A 27,532-nucleotide genomic window follows, 5' to 3' on the forward strand; every position below is an offset into this window, starting at 1 on the left:
ACCAATCGAGGGACCAGCCAGAGTCAAAGAGGTGAACTTAGCCCGGGAAGGGGAGACACCCCGACTAGTCTTTGTTGCCGACGACTTGGCCGAGGACGAGGAGACGAGTCTGGTCACCCTCTTGCGAGAGTATGTGGACATGTTCGCATGGTCCTTGGAAGAGCTTAAAGGGGTAGATCCGAGTGTGGTGACTCATAACATACCCATGACACCAGATCGGTGAAGCACCGACCATACCCAATGAATCCTAAGCACACTCATGCTGTTAAGGAAGAAATTGATAAGCTGATGAAAGCAGGATTCATTTAAGAAATTGAGCACACGGACTGGGTATCACCCATAGTCATTGTGATGAATAAAAACAGAAAAATTAGAGGGTGCGCCAATTATAAAAAGGTGAATGCTGCTACCAAAAGGGATAACTATCCCGTTACCATACACCGAGCACATGCTTGAAAGAGTGGCAGGCAAGGAGGCCTATAGTTTCCTGGACGGCTTCTCAAGATACAACCAGGTGCAAGTGCATCCTGCCGACATGCATAAGACTTCCTTCGCCATCGAGTGGGGCATCTTTGCGTACATAGTCATGCCCTTTGAGTTGACTAATGCCCCTGCCACTTTCCAACGTCTCATGTGCACCATATTTAAAGACATGCTTCGCAAGGAGTTAGAAGTCTTTGTCATCGACCTCTGCGTTCACTCAACCTGGATGGAACACTTGAACAAACTCCAAGCAATCTTTGATCGGTGTCGCCTATATCGTCTCTCCCTGAACCCCTTGAAATGCCAGTTTTGGGTGAAACATGGATGCGTCCTCGGCCATGTGGTGTCGAAGAACGGCATTGCCACTGACTTCTCAAAGGTCAGGGCTATTGTCGACCTTCCACCACCAACAATGCTTCTTAGGCCATACGGGATACTATTGACGGTTTGTGTTGAATTACGCATTGATAGCAAGACCTTTATACAAACGACTGATTGTCTTTGAATGGACTGAAGCCTGCCAACGCGCATATGAAGAACTGAAGAAAGCTCTAACCACAGCACCAATTCTATGAGCCTCGGACTGGACCATAACCTTCCACGTGCATATCGATGATTCTAAAATCACGGTGGGGACAGTGTTGTGCCAACCTGGCAAGCATAACCTAGACTATTCAGTAAGCTTTGCAAGTCAACAATTGACGGAGACGAAAATGAATTACTCGATGACCGAAAGAGAGGGCTTGGCCATGGTGTTTGCTGTGAAGAAGTTCCGGCATTATCTATGGGCTACACACTTTACCTTCTTCGTAGACCATCAAGCCTTGCTATACCTAGTGAACAAACCTTGCGCTACGGTACGCATCTCTCGGTGGCTCCTTCTGCTCTTGGAGTTTGACTTCTCGGTGGTTATATGAAAGGGGATACAACACTACATGGCTGATCATATGTCATGCATCCCCATAGGGGAACCCGCTGGAGAAAGCATCACTGATGAATTGCCGACGCCCACATCTTTAACCTCTCCAATGGGAGGGATTTATTCAAAGCCGATTTAACACCATATTGGGCAGATGACATAGTCCAACTGCTTGAGCATGGACTACCAGAACAACCAATAGAAAAGGCAAGACTAAGGCGACTTATTCTCAAAATCCAACCCTACCAGTTGATAGCAGGCCAGCTATATCTCTTAGGGCAAGATGGATTGATTCGCAGATGCGTGTGCGAGCATGAGATGCACGATGTGCTCTCAGAGGCACATAGTGGGATTGCAGGAGGGCACTTTTGCAGAGACACAATAGCCCACAAGGTGTTGCAGTCTCAACTATGGTGGCCAACACTGTTCCATGATGTCACACGATTTGTTAAGCATTGTGACGAATGTCAGTGGACAAAGGTCCCGATTCACAAGGATCAGATGGAGTTGACCCCAGTCATTGTACAACAACCCTTTGAAAAATGGGGGATTGACTTCATAGGACCCATCAGCCCTGCTGCACAGTATTCTCAGGCCAAATACATCATTGTGGCCATAGACTACCTAACAAAGTGGCTAGAAGCGAGAGCAACCCGAAAGAACAATGCTCGAACGACTACTAAGTTCTTATGGGAGCAGGTGATCTCACGATTCGGATGCCCCATCGAACTAGTCAGTGTGACCAGGGGACACATTTCATCAATGAAGTGATAACTCATCTCCTATCCACCTTCCTGATTATCCATCGAAAATCCTCTCCATACTACCCTCAAGCAAACAGGCAGGTGAAATCCACAAATAAGATTCTTATCAATGTCCTAACCAAGGTAGTCTCGGCCTCACGCAGTGACTGGGATAACAAGCTAATGGCGGCCTTTTGGGCTTAGCACACAGCTTACAAAACAGCCATCGACAGACCCCCTTTAGGCTCACCTACGGAACCGAAGCAATTCTCCCCGTAGAATTCTTCGTACCTAGCCTACGAATTGCGCTTCAAGAGTGATGGGAAGGAAAGGAAGCATGGACGCAATGCCTAGTAGAACTCAAATGCCTCTCGGAGACCCGTCTTCTAGCCACTCACACACTCATATGTGAGAAGGCATGACGCAAGAGCTGGTTTGACAAACATATCAAGCAACACAACTTCGAACAAGGCGGCCTAGGGCTCCTATAATCAGTCAAGGGGCACAATAAAAAAATGAAGTTTCGGGGTCTTGGACCTTTCAAGGTCTGTGCAATCAGCTGAATGGGAAATGTAAAGCTCGAAACTCTAGCCGGCGACGGAATTGGCTTCTTCAATGGCAGCCATGTCAAGAAATACTATCCCCCCGCGCATCCTTTGCATGAACCACCAACGTTGGAACCACCAATCAACGTTCGTGTAGCCACCATCACCGAAATCGATGACACGGAGGAGAAAGTCGTGGAACCTGCATACCTGCACATCATGGTCACTACTAAGCAGACATGTGTCCTCAATGCCTTAATTGATGAGGGAGTGGACTTGAATGTCCTAGCTCATGAGCATTGGACCCAACTTAGAAAACCACCACTACAACCCACTAACGCCAGGTTGAACCCATTTGGGGGCCGCTCTTATGCACTCCTCGGCAAGTGTAGGGCTGCCGTTTCTATCGAGACTGAAACTGTACCAATGATCTTCTACGTGTTGCCAAACACCAAGGATGCAGGTACGAAGATGCTGCTAGGGCGAACCTTCAAGAAGCAAACTTGTTGCCACGACGATTATGAGTCACAAGGCGTTCACCTCACCATAGGCAACATCTGCATTGATACACCTTTCAGCAAGGGTGGCGTGATGGAACAGTCCACATGACCACCGGCAAAACTATTAGTATCCGAATCTAAGGAGAAGGGTAGTGCACGGCTGCCCCCCACCACCACTCAAGAACCACTACTCATGGTGACAAAAGCTAATGCTCAACAACATAGTTTCCAATGGAGGCCTAAACAACCACAATCACCGCCTAAGCATCATCACACACGATCGCATAAGACCCATAGCTCTAAACCTAGGACACCAAGGCGCAGTTATAGAAATCAGGGCATGATTCGGTGCAAGTGGGTCCCCAAAGCTCTCCTGCTCGCGCAAGGCTACTATGAGGGAAACACTTGGTTGTATATCCCTAAAACCCACCTGGCCAAGATCGTCACTTGTATGTTACCCCCGAGCTTGATCACTCCCAGCCCCATCAAACCTCAAAACAATGAGTCGCAGTGCTCCCTAGGACCACATCCAGCAAACCCATCTAACATATGTCCGAAAGACTCGAACAAGCCTACCAGCCCAAACAACAGACACCATCGCATAACCCATCACGCACTAGAGTCCATCCGACGACAATGATCCACGTTGAAGGCAACAGTCCATCAGAAGTAGCTGCCGCTCCACCAGCCCTAAGCCAGGACGCCCAACTACAACCTAAGGCACACCTGCAACCACAACTATCCGCTGTCAAAGGCTCTAGGGCCATCAGACCCCAACCACCGACAGGTCTTAAGCCCTCCTATGAGCGAAAGTCATTTTTGACACTGGCCTCAGATCTAGCCACAGATATAGGGGATGACATGGTTGATTGCATTAGACGGCTCGATGCCACCTTCAGAGAATTGGCTCTGAGCTATGACCGCTTGGACTTAGGCTTGTTGCCCGAACCTTTCACAACCGAAATTCGCATGAGGCCTTCTTCTTGGGAGACGTTTGAACTTGCCTTTGCAAAGGCAGCAAACTCCGCCGCTGTATTACTCGACAGCGAGGTCTCCAAAGAGCAAGCACTCAAACAATGTCTCATAATATCATACGATCGGTGAACCACTTCTGCCATCACCGACCAAGAAATCACAGAATTATCCCGACTTGCTGGGACAGAATCCCCATTTTTACAGCATTGGTACACTCTTAGGTTGCAATGGGAAGTAGAGGGTTGCCAAGTCATGACCAACGCAGAGCAGCGCCGCGCAATCAAAACAACGGAGTACAACCCCACTTATATTGCGCCAAGCTCGTACAGAGTGTTGACCACTCTTCGCAACCACCCCTTGGAGGAGCACATCAAGGGACATCCTTACCTCTATCGCCTACTGACTGAGGAGGAGCTACAGATTGCTAGCCGCAACGCCTCCGGTGACTTCCTAACATATGTTCTCACTTACATAATGCACGTTGGCACTCGCCCTGTTGATCTCGATTGCACAGCTCAGTTAGAGTACAACCCCAATTTCTACACTTGGTTCCTACATCGATGACTCCTAAGACCCATTCCAAGGTCCCCAACCCCCTATACCTTCAATCCTTGTAAGGATTCTTCTCAAGCTGGGAGGGGAAGGCGAGTAAGGTGCATCGAGAGATCAATTAAAATTAGAATCAAGAGATCAATTAAAATTAGTAGGAGTTAAGCAAAACGCATAAGCACGTAGGCAACAAGCGAGGTAGAAAAATGTCAAGAGAACTTGAAAATGAAAGGCAAAATGTTAAAGCTGAAAAGGGGGGCTTCACATTGGATAGGATTTTAAGGCTTCCATTCAATAAACACGTAAATCTTTCATTTTTAGTCTAGGATGTTTTTGTATTGTCAATTTGGAAGAACTAATGGAAACTGGGTTTCATGACAGGAACGAAAAATGTCGCAACAAGACCGTGCCCACCGGCTCCCATTCACGGAAGAGGAGAGAGTGCAGTACAACATCACCCTGGAGAGCCGCGACTACAACCAACTAAAATTCCAAAGTATTCACAACATAGAAGGATTGGTGGCCAAGGAAGAGGTGGCTAGGAGAGTCATTGAAAAATGCAACTTTACCAGGTACCTAGAAAGATTAGCACAAGAAGCTGACCACACAAGGTGCGTGGAATTTCTCAGGTCTTACGACCCCGACAACGAATGCGGCACTGTCACAATAGGAAGGGGACAAAATGCCATGCTGGTTTGCTTAACCCTTGCCTTGGTGGAAAAGGCGCTGGGACTAGAACCGAAAATAGAAAAGAAGCAGAAGAGAGATGTGTACGCCATGCTGGGGATGAGAAAGGAGGACGTGCTGACGGCATCAGCATTCAAGATATCCCTGATGCAGAAACCAGATTGTAGGTAAAACTGGTACACACGCTCTTCTCTAGCCAACGCTACAATGCATTGATGCATCGAATCAGTGTGCCAGTGCTGGAGAACATGGCAGCTCATACCCTGCATGAAGTCGATTGGAACGGCTATGTGTGTAAAACTATCGACCAGGCGGCTAAGACGCTAGATTTAGGAAGCATGCCCATAGGAGGAGAGTCTCCGGTGTCTAAGGCCGCAGAAAGAAAAAAGGCCTTGTCCAAGGCCTCGTTCATCGCCTATGGAAGCATCTTAACAGTGCTCATCCAGGAGGCTATGAAAGAATGCATGATGCAAAAGAGGGGGAAGGGAAAACACCCGACAGGTCACCCCCTCATCAGCAGGAGAGGTCCAGCGACTAGACTGAGACCGATAAGGAAGGATAGGGGCAAGAAGAGCAATCAAGCAAAAAGCAGGTCAAGGAAACCAAGAAGAAGGCAGCGTAGAAGAAAAAGAAACCGGATGAAGGCCATAGGAAGGAGAATGAAGATTTGGAAAAAGCAAAAAGACAATCCCTCAGGGAGGCCGATGAGAGGGAGAAGAAGAGGAAGCAGGAAGAAGAAGAAACAACAAAGCAAGTCAAGCGGGCTAAAAAGGCATCGAAGCAGGAGGCTGAAAAGAGAAGAAGAGAGGAGCAGGAAGAAAAAGAGAAATTAGAGGAAGAATAAAGAAAGGCCGAACAAGAAAGGCAAAGAAGAGCTGCGAAGGAAGAAGAGGGATTAAGAAGAAAGGAAGAGGAGGACTTGGCCGAGGCCACACACCGGTCCATTGAGCAACAATGCAGGGCGGATGATCCAGGAGCCTGGAACCAGCTGAGGGAAGAAGGGCCTAGCTCTAGCGCGCAGGCACCAGAAGCCGCACCGCCCGCAGTCTTGGAAGGCAAAGGCAAAGCACCCCTCCATCCTATCCCCACCCTCATGGCACCCTCCACTGAACCCACTATGCTCACCCCTAGCATCCCCACTAGCATGGAAGTTTCTAGCTTTGTGGCCTGGATGCAATACTTCATCAATAAAGAAATGGCCCAAGGGAAGAGCATAGAACCACGACCACAGGGCAAAAAAGGCCAGTCGCGGATGCAAAATCGAGGCAGGACTAGAAGCATTAGCGTGTGGAGGCCTCAACCATCCCCACCCACGCAACAATGATGCCACCAGTCAGTTACGATGAATACGTCGCCGAGCTGCTCTCCCAATTGGAGAGAGCGAAGGAGGAAAAGAGAATGACCATGAGACTGAGATGTGGCACAGAAAGAGTCAGTGGTCACCTTCCAACACCTGCATCATAGCCATGCAACAACGTCAAATATTTGACCTCAAGCAAGAATTAAAAGCAAAAGAAGACTGGAAGAAAGCTACAAATAGCGGCTTGAGGACAAAAATCAAGAACTTGCGCAGATGCAGCGGGAATACAAGCTCCTCTTGATGCAACATGGGAAACTGGAGGCGAAAACCGCCACCATTGAGCAAATGATGGAGGAACTAAACGCCAAAGAAGAGGAGAGAAGACAAGAGAGGGAGCAACAACGAAAAGAGATCGAGTCCATGACTGATCAACTACACCTTGGAAGGAAAGAGCACAAGAATATGAGCAAAGAACTCAGAACCCAGGAGCAGAAGCTTGTAACCCTAGCACAAAAGCAGGGGGAGAGCATGGAAGGAATGAACAAAAGGGCTGAGGAATGGGCCACGTAGAACGAGAAACGGGTGAAGGCACTGGCGCGGCGCCTCGCTTCGGTGGAAAAAGAAAAAATCTTGGCAGAAAGAAAAGCGAATGCCGTCCAGATAGCCTTCACTGCCTAGCAACATGCCTTCCTCAACACATTACTGGACATGACCCTGCCAGAGGGAAAGGAGTCATTGGAGGTGGTGCAGAAGAAACTGAGCATCACACGCAGAGCCTTGCATGCAGGGCTATAGATGCCACCCCAACCTGCGGAGGTTAGGCTAGGCTTAGAAGAACAATGAAAGTACTTGCTATTGGCCAGCCTAACCCCCCAAGAGTTGGACGCACTCAGCTTTGAGGAAGGAGCGCAACTAGACAATCGGCAAGGGGAGGAGGCTAACATTGAGTTTGTCATAAGGAGAAACAACGAAGAAATAATCCCACAACCCCCCTCGCCGCATGATCAGGAACAACAACAACTCGACCCGCCCTGGGACAGACAAACCGTGCTCAAGGAGCGACGGAGGAAATTAGTTGAAGAAACCAGGAGTCAGTTGAGAGCCAAACCAGTCGTGCGGCCATCCACACCCCTCCCACCATGCCCCGATGACCTCCTGATGCAATTTCATGTGGAGCTGGTGATTTGGAAACATCAAGAAAATGAAAAGGACCCTTTTAGTTTCAGTTTCCTCATGCCTAACAGCCTGAGAAGGGTCCTACCAATTAAGGTAATGGAGGAGGTGATCACGACTGGTAGTCGGCTGGGCCAAAAATGGTTGGAAGACAGGGCAAAGACAGGGCATGGAGGAAGCAGAGTTTTGGCAAGTCAAGGTGTTCGAGGTACCACACATTGTAAGGGGCTACAACTACCAACCTCTTTGGAGATATTAACATGCTCGCCTGGATGGCGTTTTGCAACACCCTACCCTACAAGAGGAACGATCCCACATTCATGGCATATCCTCGTAGGGTAGGTGTGGATTTTGTTGCCACCCTCCATGGGTGGCATGACTTCCCCATCATCTACAACTCCAATGCTGCCTCCTTCGAGCATGCCCTCCTTATTGATTTAGGAAGCCTAAGTGATTCCATGACGCGCTTTCTCGTAGACTTCTCCTCCTGTCCAGATCCTGCCTTTATAACTACATGTAATTACCTTAGGCTTCTTAATCTATTACTCAAGCAAGACCTGACACCACAAGAGAGTGGCTTGCCCTCCCTCTTTTTTGACCCCAATGATATTGATAGCTGCGCTATGGCACACCTAATGATGAGAGCTAGCCTTCTTCCCTCCTTTTGCCTAGCTCTCCTAGAAGACATGAACGATAGCCAGTTTACTAGGTGCAACCACCCCTTCCTTTCTACCACCTCTCTCCATGTCCGCATGAACTACCAATTTTTGAGCAAATCGATCCGACCCCCTTCTCTACCTCCATCAGACAAGGAAGATTAGGCATTGGCTGTGGTTCTCCTAGTAGTGCAAAAAAAAAAAGGCTCCTTACACATGGAATACTTGTGAATCCGTACAACTCACTTCCACAACCACTCAGCACCACATAAAGCACAATCACCGCACCTAGGGGTCCTCAAGCTAGGCGTGCCCAGTGGCTTCGGTCAGCCGGCTCCACTCCTAACCCCCTAGCCCTTTTTTGCTCCCCCACTTCACGCTTAGGGCCCATCAAGGGCAAGACATTTCTAGGGAGGCCACTTGCCTATGGTTAGACCTATCACCCTAAGCCACTCGCACTGCACACTAAGATAGACATCCCCTCCCCCTTAGGTGAAGCACCACCCCCTATCCTTCCACCCACCACCACCGCGCCCACCCACTGACTTCGGAGGCCCCCATCAACATCCGTTACTTCTCCATCCAACCTTCCTCCCATGCTTCCACGAGCACTTGAGTCTACATGCTGCCCTGCCCTCACATCACTACTCCGCCGACTGCCTCTTCAACCACCAACAGTTGACAAGAATGCCATGGGACTGGCATCCGTCTCAGAGGGGGTAATGTTGACCCCAAGCCGAGAAGGCGGAAAGACGAATGAAAAGCAGAAAGAAGATGGAAAAGGAGCAAGGACATGCAGGCGGGCTCCAAAGCTAAGCCGAGGGCAAAAGCATAGTTTTAAATAAATGGCACCTCAAAAACTCCAAAAAACTTTTGTAAAAGAGCGCCACACTCCCTCCTGTGCCACCTGTAAAAGAATAGTCGAATATAGGCCTAGGGCACGAAGCAAAAAGAGGGCATTAGAAAAAGGGACCTTGCCACAATGGCCAGTCATGTAAAAAAGGATGGGTGCCCATGGGGTTTTAGGGTTTGTATATATAAAGTTCAAAAAGTGAATGGAAGCTCATTCTTTGGTGTGTGCCCAACAAAAGCTTTTCTCTTCTCCTCTTCTTCTCCTCTCCTTGCTTGTGTGTACTCTTGAGAGAGGGAGTGAGGGTGAGAGTCAGGGAGGGAGTGAGAGGGAGTGAGGGATCAAGGGGGTGAAGCTCTTCATCATCTTCTCTTCTCTTCTCTTCCCTTTCCTTCTTTTATGCACATGGCTATGGAGGTTGGAGCTTGGAGAAGGAGGAGGCTTGAGCATGCTTGAGCTAGCATCTAGGATCGTGGAGCTACCAGAGTGTGGAAGGGAGGAGGCAACTCATATCGGCAGCAAGGTAAGCTCACTACACTCTTAGGATCGAGGGCGCATCGGCTATGTGAGAGGTAGCCATTAGAGCTCACTTGGAACACTTGAAACAATAAGCGGTCCGTGGGGTCTTGGCGGTTGAGTGAAAGCTTCCACACTCTATTACCTTCATTTTGCTTAGCCCTTCTAGAGGACATGAATGATAGCCACTTCACCCACTGCAATCATCCATTTCTCTCCATCACCACCCTTCAGGTCTCCTTAAACCTCAAGGGGTATCTCCAAAGCTGCCAGTTTCTTAATAAATATATTAAGCCCCCTTCTTCACCTCACTCCAATGTGATGAAGATTAACTTCAGTCATGACTATGTAACAAAAAAAAAAGAGAAAAAAAATCACACGTAGACACCCCAAGCTACACATTGATCACAATCACTGCACCTAGGGGTTCTCAAGTTAGGTGCACCTAGGCCTCAGTCGGCCAGCTCTGTATCAATCGTCTCCATCCCTAACCCACCAGTCTCATTTTGATTTCCCATTTCACACTTAGGGCACATCAAGGGCAAGACATACCTAGGAGGTAACACTCGCCTATGGGTAGACTTGTCACCCTAAGCCCCCTGCATCGCACCTCCCTTATGCACAAACTGGGTCCTCAAGTGTGGGACACCATCGTGGGATTTCTCCTAGTTCCACAAGCATAAGCACCTCGCACTCTATGATAAGGCAGACACACCCCCAAGTAGTACACCTTCCTTTCTTTCTAGGTATGAACACACGCCCCCCAACCACCAGCTCCAGAGACCCCATCATCCATGCAATGTACTCCCCATCTTATGAAAGGTACCACCATGCATGCACAACAAAGCAAGGGTGGGACGCAACAACCCCAGTCAAAAAGTGAATGAAGAAGCTCATTTGGAACAATGCAAGAGATGACAAGCGCGGGGAGGGCTAGCAGAGGGATCCATCCAACATGCTATTCAGTTTCAGTCCCATAAATCCCTCCAGTAGGTCCATAAATCCCTCCAACACTAGGGCTCATTCCAAACTCAAGGACCTTTCAGTTCCATAAATCCCTCCAGCACCAAGGCTCATCACAAATTCAAGGACCTTTCAGTTCCATAAACCCTCCAGTAGGTCAATAAATCCCTCTCACCAGGGCTCATTCCAAACTCAAGGACCTTTCAGTTCCATAAATCCCTCTAACACCATGGCTCATTTCCAATGCAAGGGCCTTCCAGTTCCATAAATCCCTCCAACACACTTCCCAATAGGACTCATATACACACTCAAAAAGCCACATGGCTACCCCAGTAACACTGTCCGACTCGCCACCTAGCTGTGCCATGGGGTTGGCACTCAACTAGGAGGGGGGAAATGTTTACTGCAAAGCGAAGGAAGCGGAAATCGAGGCATCAAGAGGAAAAGTGCAAGGTGGAAGAAAGGAAAAGGTGCCCTACAAGAGAGTGGGCCCGAAAGAAATCTAAAAGCGTGGGAACAACCACCAGGAGTACAAGACGCAACCATGGAAGTCGCAAGAAGCCAAAGGCAAGAAGGCACACCTTTAAATACAATGGCACAACCAAAACCTTTGTAAAAGAGCATCGGGCTCTCACCCGTGCAAACTGTAAAGGTAGATGGGTGGTAGGAAGGAAGCTAGGAAGATAGGAGAACAATGGAAAAAAGGGTGCTGGCCATGTAAAAAGGGGATGATCACCTAAGGGAAAGAGGGTTTTGTATATAAAGTTCAAAAAGTGAATGAGAGCTCATTCTTTGGTGTGTGGCAGAGTGGACTCTTCTTCTTCTCTTCTTTTCTCTTGCTTGATTTGCTTGTGAGTGCTTGAGGGAGGGAGCAAGAGTGAGTGAGGGAGAGAGTGTGTGAGGGTGAGAGATGTTGGAGGTGAAGCCCTCCACCATCTCTTCTTCTTCTCTTTTTCTCTTCTCTTCTCTCGTCTCACGCATTGCTATAGAGGATGGAGCTTGAAGGAAGATGCTTGAGCATGCATCACAAATCATGGAACTATTGGAGTGCTTGAGAGAGGAAGCAACTCAATCGAGCATTAAGGTAAGCTCACTATGTCGTAGAGAGGGATAGTGCGTTGGCTATATGAGAGGTAGCCATTAGTGCTCGCTTGAAATTCTTGACCAATAAGCGGTCCGTGGGTCTTGGTGGTTTGCCTCTACAAGGTTCCTTTTCCAAGGGGGATTAGTTTTGCCACATCAGGGAATTCAGATCCCAAACCCAATGGCGAGGGGTCACTCCATAGGGGGATCCTTAGGCCAGAGAAGTTAAGGGTGCTAGGGGGCTTTGGCTAGTAAACTCTTAGGCTTCTATGAATCATCCAAACCCCTATGTGACTTAAGATAAACTTCTTAAGGCCCTAGTATTAGTTAGGGGTGAAAATCCTAGAAAAATAAAGGCCTTCGTACTAATGCTTCATATGTATGGAAGGTGAACACTTGCATAAGAATCTCTATTAGATAAAGAAGTTATTTTCCAAAGGATTATTTTCATTGTTTGTGTGTTGTGACTTAAATTACGTAAATGAATTTTGTGACTAAAAGGATTAATTAAGGAAGTTGATTTTATATGTACAACTTAAATGTATTAGGTAAGTAGACAACTAAAACTACCCAGTTGAGGGAAGAGGGAGGGCATGATTCCTATCGGCCTTGAGGTAGGGTGGTCTCGGTAAGTGGAAAGCTTCTTTACAAATTCGATGCATTATAGTATAGGAAATATGGATACATAGAAGCGATTAAAACCTTGACTCCATATCATTTTAGGGAAACAAAGTGAGACTTTTCCTGATAGGCAAAGAGGTCAATCTACTCATACACCCCCTCATTTCTCACTCTCCATGAATCAATTGCGATACGAGTCAGCTTCAATTTGGAAAATCTAGCACAAGCAATTGCTTTAAGACCGACAGTAGTGAACATACAGGTAGCCTTAGTTTACTCAAAACTCAAAATTCAGGTTGATTCTCATGGGAATGGCCAAGAGCTTCTATTGCAAAGCAGACTCGTGAGAGTCTATGTGGCAAACCTTGTGTTATTCAAAAGAGTACCGAGTGGCATCGCTTAGAAAATCATCTTGATGGATCATTAAATCATGCCACACACAGAGGATGTCTCAAGCGAGCATGTCACAAGTAATTTGTAGCCAAACTTCTCGAGGAGTAAAACAAGTCCATTTTAGTGAAGAATAAGCATCTATAGTTATATCTAAGAATCACTACTCAAGAAATCATTAGGCGAGAGTTACTACTCAAAGACTCTAGTCAATGCGGGTAATCTTGAAGAGCCACACATTATTGCATTGATAGATCATGGGTTAGAAATACATGATATGATAATGAATCTTTATTGAAATGAAAGATGGTTGGTTGACATGGATCATGGTTGAGCACGCAAGGTGAAACTACTGCACCAAGAGATTTGTATGCTACATATTTAAATGTTTAAATCACCATAGAAGATCCCAGGATGAGCAACATTTCTTGGTACAATATATATCTACTTACCTTGTGATTCTTGAGTAGTCATATATTATTACAATTCATATGAAAATTAAGTTTTTGGATGATAATTTTGCTTATGTTTGTAGAAATTACATAGTGCAATGGTTAGCAAGGAGTAGAGAATACATAGCAAATATGAGGAAAACAAAACTGGCATTTATTTCAAATGAACTACTATAAAGATGTCTCTATTCACCAATGCGCTTCCATCGTGAAGCTTAGATGGTGATCTAGACAGATGATAGACAAAGAGCTTAAGGCTGGCTCAAAGAACTCTAACTAGGTGAAAGATAGATTGATGATAGCTTTGGAGGCATCTTCATTTTGTAGCCTAAGAAGGTAGTCTAGTCACGAACTAAGTGTCAATTAATGATGATGATAGTGATGCAATAATGAAAGGTGGCGGTCTAGTGACGGAAGAACTTCAAGGCACCATGGGCAAAAAAGCTATATAAGGAGCAAAGAGGAAGAGATGAGGGTTACAAATTGATACATGCATAGTGCTAATTCACCCCCATATATACCACCCCATACACACACAATTAGCTTCATATTGTCATAGTGCAATTGTAGTCATGGCCATCTAACTTACACCTTGTTTTCTAGTGGTTTAAATCTTTGAATGTATCCATTGATCTGAGTCTTGTCATTTCTTTTTTATATCTCCTCGAGAGACCATGATTTCTTGTATAAAATATATCAACTGATCTATTATAATATATTATCAATGAAAGGTGAGAAGGATCGAAGCTTGCTTGGAAGAGCTATGGCAGGAGAGCAAGAGCAAGAAAGAGAGAGAGACCAAATGGGAACTCCAATAGTCACAATGTGTGACCGGGCCTTCCTTTATTCAAACTATCACTAAAAGAATAAAGAATAGAGTGACTATGATGGGTGCCCGCCACCTGCAGTGTGCAATGGTGGGTAATGTGCGGCTAGGCAGAGGTGCCTTTACCCCACTATGGCAGGAGAGAAAGAGCAAGACAAAGAGAGAGACCAAATGGGAACTCCAACAGTCACAATGTGTGACCAAGCCTTCCTTTATTCAAACTGTCACTAAAAGAATAAAGAATAAAGTGACAATGATAGGCGCCCGCCACTTGTAATGTGCAGTGGCTGGTACTTTTAGTGTAGTAATACACATGCGGCTAGACAGAAGCACCTTTACCCCTAACAATCTCCCACTTAAAGGTGAATCTGCCCTAGTGAGGAGTGAAAAGAACAAAGAAAAGACAGTACAATGTACACATGTACAATAGGATGAGGAAAAACATCATCTCATTCAATGCCCATCAATCTCCTGAGAAGGCAAAGTGCTCAATAGTGAGGCTTTGCATGAGCAGATCTACAGGATTTTTATCAATGGAGATCTTGACAAGGTCAACAGACTTATCCTCCATGACCCCATGTATGAAGTGATATCTCATCTCAATGTGTTTCGTCTTTGCATGGAAGATCTGATTCTTGGCTAGCTGAATAACACTCATAGAATTCGAATGCAGCGTAGGTATAGAATCAATCCCAAGGTCATGAACCAAACAACGCAACCATATGGCCTCCTTGCAAGCCTCAGTGGTTGCAACATACTCGGCCTCAGTGGTAGAGAGAGCCATACACTTTTGAACCCTGGACATCCAAGAGACAGCACCTCCAACATAGGTGAATATATAGCTAGAACTGGACTTTCTACTATCTGCATGTCTTGCATAATCAGAGTTTGTGTACCCCACAACTCCTGTATCCTGGCTACCATAGCAAATACACATATCTGTTGTGCCCTTCAGGTATCTCATGATACCCTTTAGGACATCCCAATGTTTCTTGCTAGATGTAGCCATATAGTATGCCACAACACCAACTGCAAAGGCAATATCTGGACGAGTGGCTATCATGGCATACATTGAACTACCCACGGCTAATGCATAAGGGATCTTGGCCATCTCAGCCTTTTGCTCAACTATCTGTGGAAATCGGCCTGTGAAACCTTCACATAAGTAGGTAATGGACATCCAATATGCTTCACATCTTGCATGCAAAAACACTCAAGGACTTTATGAATGTACTCCCTCTGTGAGAGATAGAGTAGTCCCTGATGCCTATTGTGCTTAATGCACATACTAAGAATATGAGAGACATGTCCCAAATCCTTCATCTCAAAGCTCTTCTTCAGCTGAGATTTAAGAGCATCTAGCTCATCATGAGCTTTCCCTGCTATTAGCATATCATCCACATAAAGTACCAAAATAAGCAATGAGCCATCACTGGCTTTCTTTTGTAAATACACAGATCCATAGCACTCCTGCTGTAGCCCTGTGACTGCATAAAGGCATCAAACTTATGATACCACTCCTTAGGTGCCTGCTTCAAGCCATAAAGACTTTTCTTCAACTTCCACATTAGGTGCTCCCTGCTAGGTTCTGGAAAGCCCTTAGGCTACTCCATGTATATCTCATCATGCAAATCCCCATGCAAGAATGCAGTCTTGACATCCATCTGATACTTGTCCAAGTCAAGCTACACGACTAAGGCCAAAACCAAGCATAGGGTGGTCATCTTGACCATAGGGAAAAATACTTCATCAAAGTTAACTCCATGCTCTTGTTTAAAACCCTTAGTAACAAATCTTGTACACCCATTTGCATGGCAAAGCATTCTTGCAGTTAGGAAATGCAACCAAATCCCAAGTCATGTTCTTATGCAGGGAGTCCATCTCAAACTGCATAGCCCTCTCCCAGGAGTGACTGTCACCCTTGCGCATAGCCTCATCATAGGTGAGAGGCTCTCCTGCATATGTAACCAAGACATAATGCATCGAGGGCTCAAATTGATTAGGTGGACATCTAGCTCTAGTAGACCATCTCATTGCAAGCTTTGCTGCATGCCTAATATCCTGTCCAACACCCTGGCCATGTGTACCAATTGTTGCTGTAGGTTTCCCAGCCCATACCTCCTTTGCAACCTGGAAATCCAAGCCACTAGAAGGTGATCTATTTATGATATGCATAGCTATCCTGACTGCCTCAGCCCAAAAGCCCTGAGGTAGGCTTGCATGGCTAAGCATACTGCATACAAGCTCTTGGATGGTTCTATTCATCCGCTCAGCCAAACCATTCGGGGGTGGCTTATAGGGGGCGATCAACTGATACTTAATACCCCTCTTGTCACATAGCTACTCAAAGGCATGTGACACATATTCTCCCCCATTGTCAGTCCTAAGGCATTTCAGCCTATGCTCAGTCTGGTTCTCAACCAATGCAAGCCATATCTCAAACACAGCCAAGACATCTGACTTAAGCTTAATGGGGTAAGCCCAGAATTTAAGCAAAAAATTATGAATGAATATCTCAAAATACTTTGCACCACCCATAGACTGATAGGGCATGGGCCCACAGAGATCCAAACGTACCAATGCCAGGGGCTCACTCATGCGTGTCCTACTAGACTTCTTATGCATATTCCTAGTCAGTCGACCATAAAGACAATGCTCACATGAATCAAAACATGCATAGTCAAGGGCAGTAAGTACTGCAAAAACCAGAAAGCATTTTAATTCCCTTCAAGGACATATGGCCCAAATGGGCATGCCAAAGGGATACATGTGGGATGGAGCCCATTGATAAAACATGGTCAACAGAGGACCCATGAACTACAAGATGATAGAGGTTGCTAGCCTTGGCACCTCTAGCAAGCACAAGTCTGCCACGTGTGATCTTCCAGGTAGAATCCCCAAATGAAACATGAAACCCAACATCATCAAGCTACCCTGCAGACATAAGACTGCTGTAAGCGCAGGTACATGATGTACATCCTGTGTAATAGAAAAGTACTGCCAGTAGAGAACTGTGGCCGTACATCCCCAATGCCAGCAAGTGACCTGCCATCACCCAAGCGAATTGAACTAGAGATAGTGCGGTAGGAATGGAACCACTCATGGGGCAGGGTGTAACATGAAATGAAGCACCAGAATCCAAAACCCAACATTGCGCATACATAGAATGAACCTCGGTCAACGGCGTAGCATCATAAGAATTAGCTGCAAGTATGTACTCCCCGTCGGAGTCATCAATTATGCATGATATTTATCTCTTCGATTTTCACACTAGATTTCACAAGTATAATGCTGCGATCAGAGGACTTTTCCTGTACTTTGTCTTTTCCCTTCTCTTTGCTATTCTCGTTCCACAACTCATGACACTGTGGGCGTATATGACCCTTCTTGCCGCAATGATGACATGTCACATTAGCATTTCTCCCACGAGACTCACTACGCGACTTACCACGTGACTTAGACCTACACTTCTGCGAGTGTCTACCATAGCCGTTCCCATGGTCATTCTTTCCATTACCATCTTTGCCTGTAATAGTCAAAGCATGCGATACACGAGAGGCATCCAAGTTCTTACAGTGGCTGATCTCTTCCTGCAGAAGAGCACTCTCTACATCAAGAAAGTTTAGAATAATAGCAGGAGCACATAAGGCAGTGCGAAATATATCCCATGACTCACTTAGAGTCCCAAGCAAAAACAATGGATTAACCTCATCATTGAAGGTGATGCCCTGTGAAGTCAAGTTCTTGAGAATAGCATAGAACTGGCTTAAATGAGTAGACATCATCATATTCTCCTTTATGCGTAGGTCCATAAGTTGCTTCAGCCAATAAATCTGACTTGTTGGACTTTTCTTGTCATAGAGGTTCTTAATTTTATCCCAAAGCTGCCAAGCACTCTGTGCTTCCTCAACCACATTGTAATGCACTTGTTTAGTGAGAGACAAGATGAGGGTGGACTTGCATAACTCATCAAGCTCATCCCATTCATCATCAGTCATAGTTTCAGGCTGCTCGCCATGCATCCTTGGTGACTTGATCTCGGATTTCTGCTCCAATACCTACCAAAGTTGGCCCTTCCAATAGGTATAATTCATACCATCAAGCTTAGTGATATTGAAGATAGCACTATCAATGGAAGAAGATGCCATATTACAGTCCAAAACGATGCAAACAGTTCAAAACTACTTGTTGTTTTCTATTGTAAACAGTCAAAATACCACCAAGACCAAGGCAAAATGACTAATAGCTAATGTTGCTGGCCACCAAGTACCACATCAAACGTACATAAAATCAAGATGATTCAACATGTAAATTTCACGTTAGTCCATGCATAACTGCTTGCTATAATAAATTATAGCCAGGTACAATGAGAGAAAACTGTAGGCAAAATGAATGCACCAAGTCAACCACTGATTGTCAAAGCACAACCAGCATCAAGTGGACATAAATCAGCATGTGACAGTCATACAGACATCGAGCAAACACCCAAGCTTATCAAATGAATCCATCAGTAAGCCGGCACACCCCCTGTGTAATAGGGCAAAGTGTACACAACACTGGCAAGACCTAACACAAATAGGTGGATGCTCTGGGAGTGCAAAGCCCAAATCAACCCAAGTACATATGTGAGGACCATGGCATATCAACCATGCAACATCCAAGTGAAGATCCCAGTCTCAAGTATTCAAATGCTCAAGTAGCATAAACTGCCTAGTCAATGTCATCAAGCGTATCAAGACGCTCCCATTGGCACAAAAGCCGTAAATATCAAGCAAAGAAGCTCAACAAGGGCATATAATAGTAGCAGTGCTAGAAGATCCAAGATCAAGCATCAATAAGACCTCATGAGCATATATATCATGTAGGATCCATAGACATCAAGTAATCCAAACTGTATGTTGAGAGTGAAAAAAGAATGAATTTTTGACTGATTTTTGTTGTTTTTGAGGTCTGAATGATTGATTTTCGATGGATTTAGAGTGATGTATGGTTGTTAATGGAAGTATTTGAGAGTGTTCTGGATGATATTGATCATTTTTTGGAAGTTCATGATGATTCTCAGTAGAGATATGAAGCTCTGTAATGTTCTGATAGGTTTTGTTGAGCTTCTGATTGGTTCTGTATACCTTCTGTATAGCTTCTGTTTTGTTCTGATTGTCTTCTGTATGAAGCATGGATTGATAATTGATGAAGATTGAGATCTTTTGGAAGCCTATTGGATAGTTTCTGATAGTATGGAATGATTTGAGTATGAGTTATGAGGTTCTGATGACCTTCTGTAACCCTCTGTAGACCTTCTATAGAGCCTCTATGTCTGTACTGTAACTGTACTGTAGCTGCTCTGGTACTGTACTGTAATTGTTCTGTAGACCTTTTGTAGAAAGTATGTGTGACTTTGGGAAAGTTTTCTAACTTTTGGAAAGGATGAATCTAAGTTCAAAAGAGCTAAAACAAATGGAAGAAGCAGCTGCTGAAGACTGAAGAGAAGACCGAGTGACAGTGACAGTAGTGAGCTGTGAAACGACACTATAGTGGCTATGGTGACTCTTCATATCAGACATACCTCTTGGGAGGTGCATCCACGACCTAAGAAGGATTATTGAGAGTTATTATGAGATTATTGTAGTGAGGAGATGATGTACTATTGAGAGAGAGAGAGAGAGAGAGAGAGAGAGAGAGAGAGAGAGAGAGAGAGAGAGAGAGAGAGAGAGAGAGAGAGAGAGAGAGAGAGAGAGAGAGAGAGAGAGAGAGAGAGAGAGAGAGAGAGAGAGAGAGAGAATCAGAGATAGCCAATTCTATCAAAACAGTGTAACTGTATATGAGAGATTGAGAGAGAGAACTATGAAGACATTGAAGATGAATAATATGTGATTGATTTCCATTCAAAGATGGTGTATTACTTTGTGTTCTTTGTTATATTGATGGATTTTATGAAGATGTTGAAGATTATGGTTGATTCTATCAAATCCGTGGGACAAATCTACTATGATGCTGCGTGAAGAATTGCTGTTTTCTTTGTTTTTATGATCAGAAGAATGAAATAAAAGCTTGTTGATGTTACAAGATAGATTTTCTTGCATGAGAATTCTCTTTTCCTTGGTGTTCCTCTTGGGGCTCCATGTTTTGGGTGCGCAGCCGGGGAAACTTGCCATCAACAAGCATCAAAAGAGGCTGAAAATGAAGGAAATGGCATTGCCAAGAAGAGGAGAATCCAATGGATATTTGCAAAGTTCTTTCTTCCACTGAAGAGTTGGAATTTCTCATAATCAAAGCCACTTTCCACAAGAAGTTCATCCCACAATGGCGGAAACATATCACCATCATGATGCATGCTCTATGTGGTGGACTGTTTCCTCTTCCTGTTGAAGCAGCAGAGACAGAGCCTCTAGAGGAAGAGGGTGAAAATGACGAGGAAGAAAATGAAGCAGGATATGAAAGTGCAGATGAAAGAGTTCCTCTGGTAGAGGATAATCTTGTTGATGTCCCTATAGAGACCTCAAAGGCCGAAGATCTCAGGGTGTTGCATGGAATGGCCATGGTTCCATTTGGGTTGGCCAATGGACCACAAAGTATGCAGAACCTGTATAAACAATGGATTAAAGGCATAAAAATTAAGTTCACCAGAGGCTCCTGTCACCCTAACCGTTCAGTCCAAAGAAAAGATGATGATGACGCTCCCTGTCAATAGAAGCCAAAGCCCTCAAAGCCACGGCCCCTAGAAGGTCCGTGCTATGTGACATTCCTAGATGCATTCTCTGAAGATGAATTCCTAAGTCCAGAAGAAATTACCACTCACACAAAAGTAAACAAAGCTCTGATCCCCTTTCCACAACCTCAACAGACAAATGAGTCATCTGTTTAGAAGGAGGACACTGGTTCTAGCAGAACATCAGACGAGGATACTCCTCTCTTGAAAGAGTCAGGCCTCTACTCAGAAGCAATCTGTGGGACATTTATCCGCGAAGTGGAAGGTGAAAGAAAAGTAACGTTCTTAGATACTGATGGTACTGAACGTCACCTGAAAGTGGATCTCAATCTTCCAGAAGAAGAAGTAGTGATCCTGCGAGACCTACTCAAAGAGAACTTAGATGTGTTTGCTTGGTCATATAAAGACCTAAAGGGGATTGATCCCATAGTATGCCAACATCACATTGACCTAGAGCCCGATGCCAAACCTGTAAGGCAAAGACAAAGGTGAATGAATCCTAATTACTCTGCTCTGGTGAAGGCTAAATTATTGAAACTTCTTGAAGTAGAGTTCATTTATCCCATGGCTAACAGTGAATGGGTTTCACCCATTGTGGTAGTACCCAAGAAGAACGGGAAACTTCGAATATGTGTGGACCTCCGAAAGCTCAATTCAAAGACAAAGAAGGATCATTTCCCCATCCCTTTTATCGACCAACTGTTGGACACAGTGGCAGGCCATGAGCTGTATTTCCTCTTGGATGGATTCAACGGATATAACCAAGTCCAAATCGCAGAAGAGGACCAATCCAAAACAATCTTCACCACAGAATGGGGGACCTATGGCTATAGAGTGATGCCATTTGGGCTCTGTAATGCTCCTGCCACCTTCCAACGAGTAATTATGGCTGCCTTCCAGAATCATTTGCATGATTTCATTGAGGTGTATTTGGATGACTTCTGTGTTTATAGCTTGATCCATGAGCACTGGGGACACCTAGAGCAAAGTTTTGACAGATGCCGAGAGTATGGGATTTCTCTCAACCCTGACAAATGTGTCTTTGGCATTTCCTCAGGAGTTCTTTTGGGCCATATTGTCTTTGCACAAGGGATTGCAACAGACCCGGCGAAGATTGAGAAGATCACTGCCTTAAGATCACCAATAAACCTCAAGCAATTGAGAGGATTTCTTGGCCATGTGGGTTTCTACAGAAGATTTATTGCACATTTTGCAACCAAGGCAGCCCCTCTACATAAGCTCCTAAGGAAAGAAGCTAACTTCCTTTGGATTGATGACTGTGAAGAAGCCTTTAATACCCTAAAATAGTGCCTGATCCAAGCACCTATCTTACAACCTCCTGATTGGACGAAGGAATGCGTCAGTTGAAGGGCTAGGTGCTATCCTATGTCAAAAGGGCCCCTCTAAATAAGATCAACGGATATATTATACAAGCTGAAAGGTCACTGATAGGGAACGGAACTATACAGTGACAGAGCTTGAGTGCTTGACAATGGTGTTTGCACTAGAGATGTTTCGAGACTATTTATTCTCAACACATTTCAAGTTCTATGTAGATCATGAAGCCCTGTTCTTCCTGATGAATAAAGCCAATGTTAAAGGACAACTGATGAGATGGTTGCTCCCATTCTAGGAGTTCGACTTTGAAGTAGTCACTAAGCCTGGCCGTTCCCATGTCCTACCTGATCATCTATCACGGATCCCTCAAACAAAAGAAGAGGAACAGGATGATCCAGACCTTCCTGATGCTTCTTTGTTTCTAGTTGAAACAGTTACTCCATGGTATGAAGACATAGCCAATCTCCTAGCAACTCAACAGTATCCTCCTAGCATCTCAAGTCGTGAGAAGAAGAAGCTTCTGTTAGAATCAACCCCCTACACCTTGCTAGGCAATGCATTGTACAAGAAAGGCAAGGATGAAGTGCTGCGAAGATGTGTTGCAGGGGATGAAATTGGCATAGTATTGAAAGCATGCCATGACAAACCATGTGGGGGAAACTTTGCAGGAGAAACGACAGCTAGGAAGGCTTTTTTTGCAGGATACTGGTGGCCGACCCTCTACAAGGACACATATAATTACTGTAAGAGATGTGATGCTTGTCAGAGAGTGGGGAAACCCACCAAAACAAGTGCCATGCCACTACAACCCATTCTTCCCCTAAAGCCGTTCGAGAAGTGGGGGATTGATTTCGTGGGTCCCATTGATCCACGCACCAATTGAAAGCATAAAAAATACATCTTAGTATGTACGGATTATGTCACAAAGTGGTGTGAAGCTAAAGCTCTGAAGCGGGGCGATGGTAACAACGTAGCCCTGTTCATGTACGAGAATATTATCACCCGTTTTGGCAGTCCCCTCGAGCTAGTAAGTGACAGAGGTACTCGTTTCCTTCACAAAATCATGGAGGAGTTGACGGAACTGTATAAGATCCGCCATCGCAAGTCCACTCCCTATTACCCCAGAGCCAACGGCCAAGTTGAAGTCACCAATCGCATCCTCTGCTCGATTCTGACAAGAATGATTGCTGCACATCGTTGCGACTGGGATGATCGACTTACAGAGGCCCTTTGGGCGTACAGAACCTCTCATAAGGCAGTTACAGGACAGACCCCTTTCCAGCTAGTGTATGGTACAAAAGCTGTCTTCCTTGTTGAGCTGGAATTGCCCTCTTTGCGAGTGGTAGTTAAAGAATGCTTGGGAGATAATGAGTCACTGCAACGCCATCTCCTACACTTGGAATGCTTGGATGAGATAGGGCAGATGGTCCTACAGTGCATGGAAACTACTCAAGCACGATGCAAGGCCTATCATGATAGTTTCATCAAGCATAAGGAGTTCAAAGAAGGTGATCTTGTTCTAGCCTAATGATTCGAGATTTGGCAAGTTTTCTGGCAAGCTTCAACAACGGTGGATGGGCCCGTACAAGGTACTTGCTGTCAATCCTCACGGTTTTGTTCAGGTGCAGACCGTTGATGCCTCTGATGGTCCTTTCCTCATCAATAGCTATCGCCTGAAGATGTACTTCCCTCCCTGGGGATCTTGACAATCACAGTCGACCTACTCTTTCCCTTTTGGGCATTGCACTGTCCTTCTCGTTGTGCTTCTGATAGCCCTTATGATTCTCCTCATGAGGGGGTCTCGTTCTGCTAACCCCTCGCAGAAACATCTCAACCCGACCTTGTTCTCTTCTCGTATGATCCAACAACGGTGGCGAGGTTGGTCCTGACATGTGGTATTTCTACCATTCTCTTTCTTAATGAAAAAAACAAAAGAAAAAAAGGAAAAAAAAAGAGAAAAGAAAAGAAAGGAAAAGAAAAGAAAAAAACAAACAAAACAAATAAACTGTTATGGGAGAAAAGAAAGAAATTCCCTGTCATAATAGGCCTCATTCCAAGAAAATGTGGAAATACCCTTGGGCGAGAAGCTGACTGTGGAAAAGGTGTAACGCCCCGCAGTTTAGGATAGCTGACTCATCACTAGCAGAACCTCTTCAGCAAGTAATTTAAAGCCACCTCCCTTGGTGCGCTGTCTCTACAATATCAGTCTGTTTGCCCTTCTTAATAGACGACTCTTTTTACAAATCATTGATGCATGAGATTTGTTGGCTACCTCCCTGGGTGCGCCTCATCTTGAAGATCCTCATGACAACAATAGCCAACATGATCTTCATCACCAACCCCTTGAGTGATGTGAGCTTTTATCCTAACAGGATGGGGATGTGAGCATGGGCTGCCCTCTGTATCTATCAGAGAGTGAGACAGAGGGTGGGGTGAGTGACCAACTTTTCCCTTCCAATCAAATGAGAGGTGAGATGTGTGAACAGAGTGTTGCACGCATGGGATGGGCCTCTCAATGCACAATGCACGATTTGTTCCTGTGCACTGCACCATAAGGCTCTCTCGCCTTTCTCCTTGCACTGTATGCCGGCACAGGGTGGGATGCACAGCTGCACCATCAATTGCGCACAAGGCATACAACCTCTGCACAAGTGATAGTGAGGATTACATCAATGGGTTTTAGGAATGGGTTGCCCTCTGTATCTATGAATAGAGCGTGAGACAGAGGGTGGGCTGAGTGTGACTAGTGTTTCTTCAATCAATTATCGAGAGGTAAGGATTGAGGGACGTTGCGACCCTTGGAGTCAGGTACGTTCCCGTTTCCCTATGCACCCACGGGATGGGTCTCTGCCATCAGCACAGGACATGTTATTCTGTTCTGTACAGTGCACTACAAGGCTCCCTGGCCTTCCTACTTGCACCTATGCCAGACGGGTTGGACGCACTGTGGCACCATCACTCGTGCACCCTGGCATACTCTCTTCGCACCATTCCCTTATTGATTCCTAAACCGGGTGTGAGCTCTGGGTTCTCATTATTATTTCCTCGAGTGATGTTAGTCATTGGGCCAGTGACTACTCTTTCAATCAATTTGAGTGATCGTGAATTGAGTGCAATATCCCTCACCATCGACGAATTTCCTGTGATTCCTTCAACCAGCTACCTACCTGGGTGTTGCTACGTGGTCCCTACCACAAAGGACGTTGGACGAGTGCTATGAAGATACCTTGTTACCTCCTGGAGCCGACGACGACACCAGACGCAACCTCGATAGTCAACATTCCTCCTCGTCAATATTGGCCAAGTTTTTCTAGCCCTACACCTTCTGTTTCTCAGTACCAGTCATGTCTTAAGTGTGAGGACGTCGTGGTTGGTCTGATGTGAGGTACTAGGTTCTTGATATTGGATTTACCCTTCCTGCTAAGGTCTTAAGTGTGGGGGCGTGTCCCTGCGCGTCCATGTTGCATACCCCTATGCATGTACCCTGTTATGATCATGCATCTATGCTGTGATTTTATTTTATCCTGATGGGTCCCTTCCCCACCCTTTCGTTCTATTTCACCCTATCCTCGGGGTTGTTTCTTGACCATTTACCCTTATTCTTGGTTTTGCGCTTCTTTCATACGAACGGACCTTATGTTCATCGGAATCCCAATCCAACCTTACAGACCTATTTGTCGCTTTGAACTGTCTATTTTTCCTTTTCACCAACCCCTGTTCCGACAGACGATTCTTAAGTTATTAATTTTTGAAACAATTCCCGTCAATGGGACGGTTTTCCATGTGAATGTATCTTTATTGCTTCGGAACTCTGATTTGATGTGTCACGCCTATCCTACCTCTTTCCCCTGATATTTTTCCTTTTTAGTCCCTGTCATTTCGATGCAATGTTGATCCGTTATTAATTTTTACCGGTTTTCGGGCCTTTTTCGTGCTTATTTTTCACATTTTTCCATGTGAACTTGCCCTATTTTCACCGGAATTCCAGTTTGATTTGATAGTCATGTCCTATCAGCCTTTGTCCCACTTTTTCCTTTTTCCTCCCTCCTCTTCCGACTGTCATATTTTTAGTTATTAATTTTTTCTGAGTGTTTTCAAGTGCATTTTTCATGTTTTTTCCACGTAAATCCCTCCTAATTTCCCCCAAACTGAGTTTTGATGCACCAAACCTATGTATTCCTTTCTTTCGGACATTTTTCATTTTTATCGCCCACTATTCCGATGCACGGTTCTTCCCGTATTAATTTTCGAGTCCATTTTCAAGCCTATTTTTGGGGTTTTTCCCATGTGAACACATCCTATCTCGATCAGAACTATGTTTTCTCATGAAAGAGTTGTCGGATACATTGTTTTGCATACTTTTCCTTCTTTCTGCACTTCGTTCTGATGCGCGGATTTTCCGATATTAAACTTTTTGAGTGTTTTCGGGTTTGTTTTGTGTGTTTTGCCCATGTGAACACCCTGATTTTGCCTCGGACCCGGTGTTGCATGTTTTCAACATTTTTCCCTCGTCTCACGGCACATTTTTCCTTTTTACAGATTTTTGATTCGACAAATGGTTTGGATTTCGTTAATTTTTCTTCCTTTTTCCTGTTAACCGCGTTTCTGGCCTCGCGCGTGAACGTGCCTATTTTTGGTTTTATGCGCCTCGGGACGCCCCCGTGGTGTTCGTGGCTTGCGCGTCGCTGCCCGTTTGACCTTGTCACTGCAAATTTTTTTTATCCCTGCCTGTGCATGCGCGCGGGCTGGGGGTGTGTTTCTTGCCCTCCATTTTTCATTTTTTATTTTATTTTTCTAGTTTCCCTTAAAAAAAACCAAAACAAAAATAAGAAACAACAATAACCATAGCCACCCAAATAATAATACTAATTAAAAATAAAATTAAAATAAATAAAAAGAAAATTAAAAACAAAATCAAAACAAGCAGAGAGAAAAAAAGAAAAAAAAACAAAGAAAAAAACAAAACAACAACAAACAGAAAAAGATTTAAAAAAAAAGAGAAAGAAAAAGAAAAAGCAGAAGCAAAAAGAAAGAAACAAACTATATATATATATATATATATATATATATATATCTGCATAGCAAACAACCTGTCTCCCTAATCATCTTGAGCACCACTGGAAGATACATAATTTCCATGTTCTCTGCCTTTTACTTTCATGTCTGATTGCTTCTTATGACAATCTTTGGCAATATGCCCATATCTGCCACAATAATGACAGTCTTTATTCCTGTTAGACTGCTCATTTGACTACCA

This window comes from Lygodium microphyllum, chromosome 10 (genome assembly GCF_053477565.2).
Source record: "Lygodium microphyllum isolate KBCC chromosome 10, Lygodium_microphyllum_v1.1.10, whole genome shotgun sequence".
Lineage (NCBI taxonomy): Eukaryota > Viridiplantae > Streptophyta > Polypodiopsida > Schizaeales > Lygodiaceae > Lygodium > Lygodium microphyllum.